The sequence below is a fragment of the Macaca fascicularis genome, chromosome 4 (assembly GCF_037993035.2).
Source record: "Macaca fascicularis isolate 582-1 chromosome 4, T2T-MFA8v1.1".
Taxonomy (NCBI): Eukaryota; Metazoa; Chordata; class Mammalia; order Primates; family Cercopithecidae; genus Macaca; species Macaca fascicularis.
In genome coordinates this window covers 166,985,853-166,993,965 of record NC_088378.1, presented here as the reverse complement: position 1 = coordinate 166,993,965, position 8,113 = coordinate 166,985,853, and positions in this window count along the sequence as shown.

Sequence of the window (8,113 nt, the reverse complement as noted above, 5' to 3'; positions counted from 1 at the left end):
CTGACCCCCCACACTTTGGAAAATGAAGAAGAGTGGACTATGAAGTATTTTCCAAGGCTGTTTTCACCTTTGAAATTTTGTGAACTAAGGATTTTCTAGAATTCTGTGAATGGGATTAGGAGTGGAAATTCACAATCCAAAGAATAAAATCCGTGCTAGAGTGCTTGTTATAAGCCACCTTCTTGCAAAGAACGTATTTCCTTTTGATAAGCAATTTTGTTTAAAGAAACAAATACAGTTCAGGAGAGGGAAAAAGTCATAGGTGCTGTTTGGGTCTGCATGTTGAATTGAGCCAAAGTAACCCCCAAAAGTAAGTCTGCATAATTAAGGCAATAAATCTGCAAAACTCCTTATCCCTAGAACAGCCAGAAAGAGACTCTGTCTAATTTTAAGCCTGGTGGGGACCAACTTCCTTTCTCAGTTCATGCCACTACAGCCCCAGTCTGGATGAGCAGTATGCCAGTTGATTCCCCAACTCCTGCTATGAATCCATCATAGGTCGGCTTTCCAGAAACTGCCATCTCGACAAACAGCCCTTTGAAATTATTTGCAAAAGCAGTTGTCGAGGCCACTGGGAAATTCCATCTTTGTATTCTAGGTCAGAAAAAAATCTGCTGCTCTATTAGAACAGATTGGTCTAGCAATACATCTCTCTCATAAATTTAGTCAGCCATTTAAATATCTTCAGCTAAAACTTTAATCAAAATGTGAATTTATATGTACATAACTCTTTTCATTAAAATGATAAAAACTATACCATATTTAAACAATCATATAGATTACGAGAGGAAGGAGATTTTTGTGGAGGTATGTACATTGGTAGAGGTCCCAATAAAATCTACTTCGGGAGGCCTGGGTCTACCCTTGCATCTGTGACTTGGTAAGGGGTTTTTTTTCACTCTCTGGTCTTGAGACTCTTTACAAAATTAAGATGAAAGTTAATCACACTTGTACATTTCAAATATAGCATTTGCTCCTGGAATTCAAATTTCTGCATTAAAATCAAGTTCCATTTTTTAATTTTTTTTTTTTTTTTGAAACAAAGTCTTGCTCTGTCACTCAGGCTGGAGTGCAATGGCGTGACCTCAGCTCACTGCAACCTCTGCCTCCTGGGTTCAGTTAGTTGAAACTTGAAGGCTTTGCGGGCCGGGCACGGTGGCTCATGCCTATAATCCCAGCACTTTGGGAGGCCGAGGCAGGTGGATGACCTGAGGTCAGGAGTTCAAGAGCAGCCTGGCCAACATGGCGAAAACCCATTTCTACAAAAAATACAAAAATTAGCTAGGCGTGGTTGTGGGCGCCTATAATCCCAGCTACTTAGGAGGCTGACAGAGGAGAATCACTTGAACACTGGAGGCAGAGGTTGCAGTGAGCTGAGGTCACGCCATTGCACTCCAGCCTAAGTAACAAAGCAAGAATTCGTCTCAAAAAAAAAAAAAAAAAAAAAAAAAATTAAAAAATGGAACTTGATTTTAATGCAGAAATTTGAATTCCAGAAGCAAATGCTATATTTGAAATGTACAAGTGTGATTAACTTTCATCTTAAAAATAAACACTTTATTTAAAACAAATCGACGTTTTTATTATGAAATATACACACAGAACAATGCACAAAACAAGCATGCACAATTCATTGATTTATGACAAAGGGAATGCCTATGTGGTCCCCACTCACACTGAAACAACTGGAAGAGGCATGACAACTACATGCAACCTATATTCCTGGATATGATTCTAGACAACAAAAGATAGAGATATTGTTGGAACAGCCAGCAAAATTTAAATGAAGTCTGTGAAGTAGGCATTAGTTTTGCACCAGTGTCGATTTCCTGATTAGAGAATTGTATGCTGATTATAGAAGAAAGTGTCCTTGTTTGGGGCAACGTATACTAAAGTTTTTAGAGTGACAAGACATCATACCTGTAGCTTGCTCTTAAAAGGTTCAGAAAAAGGAATACTGCTAATGGGGATAAATACAAAGCAATGGAATACACGTAGTAAAATGCTACTAACTGGTGACTATCTAGGTAAAAGGGTATGCAAGTTCTTTGCATTGTTCCAGCATTTTTTCTTTAGGTTGAAAGTCATTTCAAAATAAATCATTTGAAAAAAACATCAACTCCAGGTGGGTTAAGGACCTAAATAGTCAAAAGCTTTGAAATACAAAGTGAAGCACTCAGGTGAATAGTTTTAAATCTTTTAAAAAGCATGAATTGAAAAAGATTGATAAATTTGATCAGAATTATTGAAAAACTTTTGTCTGTAAAGTAATATGTTAAAGTAAATGAAAGAGCAAATGACAAACTCATAAAAATTGGTCTCAAGAGCTGAAGAACTTACCAAACCTATTTTGTTTTAAAGAACACACACACACATGCACACACACACAGAATAAGTTTCACAGAAGAAAAATCATATATGATTTATTCCAGAAATATGGTCCAAACTGGTTTAATATTCCAAAATTACAGTGTGTCCCAGTCTTTCATGTCCTGGATGCTTTCAGGGATTGCAGGGCTTACATTCTATGATAACCTTACTGTGGTTCATCTGATTTTTCCTCATGACCATCCTCAGACCCTGAAAATCAGGATGGGATTACCTCAGAGACAAAGCTGTGTTCTTTTCAACACATCTCATTGGGATGAATTATGTCACATTGACCCGTTTCGCCACAGGTGATGTTAACTTGGTTTGGCGTCTGCCAGGTTTCTCTTCCTTAAATTCACAGTCTCCCCCTTTTGTAACCGTATGTGGAAATAATTTGTATTTGGAAGTGTTCTGGGATTATGCAGATATCCTAGCCCTCATCAACTCCCCCACCCTACAGCCTTGGCATCTAGTCATCACTCCAGTGTGAATCAACCACATCTATAGTGGTTTCCAAATGGTGGTTCCTCACTGCTTTTAAATGTATTATTTGGCATTTGACTGTAAGGACGAGCTTTCTTTGTTCATTTATTTATTTCTTTGTTTGTATCAGTAGAAACTCATAGATTTCTGTTTTATTTAATGTGCTGTGGTCCATTCTTATTATTTTGATGCTTATATTTTTCCCTATTTAGCCAGTAGGAGCCCTGCCAGCTGATTTCTGTGTTCTTTTGGTGTATCTTGATTGTTCATTGAGAATTCTTACTTTTTGATGCAAAAAAATATTCTAGGTTCATTTTATCCTGACCTAGCCCTGGGTCATTTCTCCAAAAGTTTCAAAAACAAAGTTTAGACCCTGGTAGTGCTCATCGCTACCAGTGTGTCATGGTTCTGGGCCCTCTCAGAAGATAGAAGTAGGAATACAAACATGTATATGTTCCTACCCCCTCACCCCCTCTCAGAAGATAGAGATGCACATGTTCCAACCCACTCCACACACTTCTTTATTTCAATACCTGGAAAAGATATTATAAAACTGAGTTTATGTGGGTACTTTGTCTATTGATCAAAGCCACTACCCAATGACCACACGTTATAACACCCCCTGTCACCTCAAGGATTCTCAAAGTTTTCTTATCAGTTTCTTCAGGGTTGACCTTGGGGTTGGGACCAGCAGCTCACCTGTCCAGGACTGTAATATTCTGGTTATCATTTTGATATTAATTTACAGCTAAATTGAAGTGTAGTTAGAAACTATATGTTGCATGATTTCAACTATTTTTTGGGAACAATTTTTGGTGTATTTTAAAAGAATATGTTTTCTATAATTTTTGGTTTTAGCATTTTTTGAATATTGTTAGGTCAAGTTTACTGATTATGTTTTCAAATATTCCATATCTGTACTGACTTTCTATGTATTCACTTTTTCAGTTACTGAGAGCTTTGTTGAAAATATAATGATTTTGGATTTGTCTATTTTTTCTTTCAGTTTGGTTAACTTTTGTTTTATATTAGATGCCTACAAATTTAGAATTTTATAACTTCCTTTTGAATCTAACCTTCTATTATCATTAAGTTTCTATCTTTATGAATACTTTTTACCCTAAAGTCTACTTTTGTTTCTAATATCAATATAACTATCCAAGTTTTTGGCGGGCAGAGTGTTTGTGTGATATATCTTTCTCCATCGTTTTACTTACAAACCATCTGTATTCTTTTATTTTAGATAATTCTTGCAAACAGCACATCCTTCAAAAAAACTCAATCAGGGTCAGACGCAGTGGCCCATGCCTGTAATCCCAGTATTTTAGGAGGTCGGGCAGGTGGATCACTTGAGATCAAGAGTTCGAGACCAGCCTGGTCAACATAGCAAAACCCCATCTCTATTAAAAATACAAAAATTAACTGGATGTGGTGGCACATGCCTGTAATCTCGGCTACTCAAGAGGCTGAGACATGAGAATCTCTTGAAGCTGGGAGGTGGAGGTTACAGTGAGCCAAGATTACACTACTGCACTCCAGCCTAGGTGACAAAGTGAGACTCTGTCTTAAAAACAAACAAACAAACCAAAACAGTCAGACAATCTTTGCCTTTGAATTGTAGCACTTAGTGCGTTTATATCTAACTACCAATATATTTGGGTTTAAATCTACCACCTCGTCATGTACTTTCTGTTTGTCTCATCTGTTCTATGTTTCTTTTTATCTTTTCCATTGCTTGTTTTTGGACTGATTATCTTTTATAACTCCATCTCCTCCCTCTATAATCCTGGCAGTCACGTACCCTTTTACTAGGTTTGAGGAACCCTATAAATTACAGCATATGTTTTAAATTTATCAGAGTCTAGTATGTATTATCCTGTTGTTGGAAAATGCAATAATTTTTTAAACTATAACTTCATTTGCTGTCTATTCAGGTTTATATACTATCATTTTTGTGCGTTTTACTTCTTTGTACATTTAAGACCTAATGGGGCATTGTTATTATTGTTTTATACATTTAGTATTTATTCATATTTATCTACATATTTATTGACATATTTACCATTATTTTTTTGTTCATTCCTTCTTGCATCTCACAGCTTCCATGTGGGTCCCTTTTTATCTGGTGAAGGCTTTCAAGTAACAGTTGTTTGTATAAACGTGGCTTTTACTATTATCCTTGAATTATATTTTCCTCAAATATCCTTCATGGTACTTGATTCTAGGTTGTCAGTTTCTTTCAGCACTTAAAAAATATCTCATTATCTGTTGGTTTCTGTTTTTTTTTTTTTTTTTTTTTCTGTCGAGAAGTCAGTTATCATTTCTAATTGTTATTCTTTTGAAGACAATTAATCTTCATTCTTTTGCTACAGTTACATTTTTTCATTTTTGGTTTTCAGCTATTTTATCATTATGTACTTGATGTGGAACATTTTTTAATAAGTTTTTTTCTTTTCTTTTCTTTTTTTTAGAAATGAGGTCTTACTCTGTCACCCAGGCTGTAGCACAGTGGATCATAGCTCACTGCATCCTTGAACTCTTCAGCTCAAGCAATCCTCCTACCTCAGTTTACCAAGTAGCTGGGATTACGGGTGGAGCCGTTGCATCTGGCTGGAGTGAATTTTTAAAAATAATTTGTCTGTTTCGGGTCTTAAGACATTTTGAATCACTGGTTTAATACCATTATCTCTTCAATTATTTCTTCTTTTCCAATTACACGCTACTAGACATTCTCATTGTATTTTTTCAGTTCTAATTTTATTTTATTTTCCCCAGCTTTATTGAGGAATGATTGATGAAAACTGTATATCTTTATTGTGTATGATGCAGTGTTTTGATATAGGTACACATTATAAAATTATTTATCCCAATCAAGCTAATTAACATATTCATCACTTCACAGGGTTACCTTTTTTGTGGTGAGAACATTTAAGATCTACTGTCTTAGCAAATGTCAAGAAGACAGTATAATATTATTAACTATAGTCACCATGCTGTCACAATAGGCCTCCAGAACTTATTCATCTTGCATAACTGAAATTTTGTACATTTTGACCAACATGGTCACCCCATTCCCTTCCACAGAAGCCCCTGCCAAACACCATTCTCCTGTCTGCTTCTATGAGTTTGACCTCATAGAGGTCACATGTAAAGGAGAACATGAAGTATTTGACTCATTTCACTTAGTGCAATGTCCTGCAAGTTCAACCATGTTGTCACAGGTGGCAGGATTTTCTTCCTTTTTAGTGCGGTATAATATTCCGTTATATATACACATACACACACAAACACATACAGGCACACCACAGTTTCTTTATCAATTCATCTCTTGGTAGACACTTAGATAGGTTCCATATCTTGGCTCTTATGATTGATGCTGCAATGAACTTGGGAGTATTTTGAGAGGCTTATTTTATTTCCTTGGAATATATACCCAGAAGTGAAATTGTTGGATCATATGATACTTCTATTTTTATTTTTTGAGCAACCTCCATACTGCTTTCCATAATGACTGTACAAATTTACGTGTCCACTAGCAGTGTACAAGGGTTCCCTTTTCTTCACATATTTGCCAACACTTGTTACATTTTGTCTTTTCGATAGTAGCCATTCTAACAGATAAGGTGTAAGGCAATATCTCATTGTGGTTTCGATTTGCATTTCTCTAATGATTAGTGATGTTAAGCATTTTTTCATATACCTGTTGGCCATTTTGTATGTCATCTTTTGAGAAATGTCTATTCAGGTCCTTTGTCTCTGTTTAAATTGAGTTGTTTGTTTTCTTGATCTTGAGTTGTTTGAGTTTGTTACGTATTTTGGATATTAACCCCTTATCAGATGTATGGTTTGCAAATATTGTCTCCCATTCTGTAGGTTGTTCATACACTTCATGTTTCCATTGCTGTGCAGAAGCTTTTTAGTTTGATGCAATCCTACTTGTCTATTTCTGCTTTTGTTGCCTGGGCTTTTGGAGTCATATCAAAAAAATATATCATTGCCCAGAACACTGTCAAGGAGAATTTTTCTTATGTTTTCTTCTAGTAGATTTACTGTTTCAGGTCTTATGTTTAAGTCTTTAATCCATTTTGAGTTGATTCTTGTAGATAGTGTGAGATAGGGGTCCAGTTTCATTCTTCTGAATGTGGATATACAATTTCCTTACTACGATTTATTTAAGTGATTATCCTTATCCCATTGTGAGTTCTTGGCACCTTTGTTGAAGATCAACTGACAGTAAATGAGTGGATTTGTTTCTGGACTGTCTACTCTGTTCCACTGATTTATATTTATATTTTTATGCCTGTTCAATACTGTTTTGATTACTATGGTTTTGTAGTATATTTTGAAATCAGGTAGTGTGGTGCCTCCAGCTTTGTTTTTCTTGCCCAAGATTGCTTTGTCTATTCTGGGTCTTTTGTGGTTCCTTTTCAATGTGTCTTGTGTCTTCTATATGTCTTACTCTCTGTTTCATATTTCCCATCCTTTTGTTTTACCATGTCTCCTTCTGGATATCTTCTTTTGTCATTTTTCTAACTTTCATAAATTCTGTCTTTATTTATGTCTATACTATTGTGAAACCATTTCATTTATGTTCTGGAAGACAATTGTAGAAGAATTTCTAACTGTCTCTGTGTATTTTTTTAAAAAAATAAACTGTTTATTTTTGAACAGTTTTATTTTTAGATTTACAGAAAAATCATGAAAGTAAGATACAGAATTCCCATGCATCCCACACTTAGTTTCCCCTATTGTTAACATATTGTATTAATATGGTATATTCTTACCATTAGTAAATCCCTTGTGTTATTTTCCTGTTCCAGAATCCTATCCAAAATACCACATTATATTTACTTGTTTCTTGAGGATCCTTTTGGCCATGGCTGTTTCTCAGACTTTGTGTTTGATGACCTTGGAGTTTTGAGGAGTACTAGTCAGGTATTTTATACTAAGTCCTTCAATGGACATTTGTCTTACATTTTTATCATAACTAGATGGTGATTATGCATTTTTGGAAAGAAGATTATGGAGGTTAAGTGCCATTCTCATCACATATCAAGGGAATGCTATCATTATGACTGTTATGAACTGAATGTTTATATCCCTTCCAAAATTCATGTATTGAAGCCCAACCCCTACTGTGATGGTATTTGGAGATAATTCCTTTGGAAGATAACTAGAAGGTGAAGCCTTTGTGATTGTATTAGTACCCTTATAAGGTCCCAGATAAGAGACACCAGACAGCTTGCTGTCTCTCCCTGTG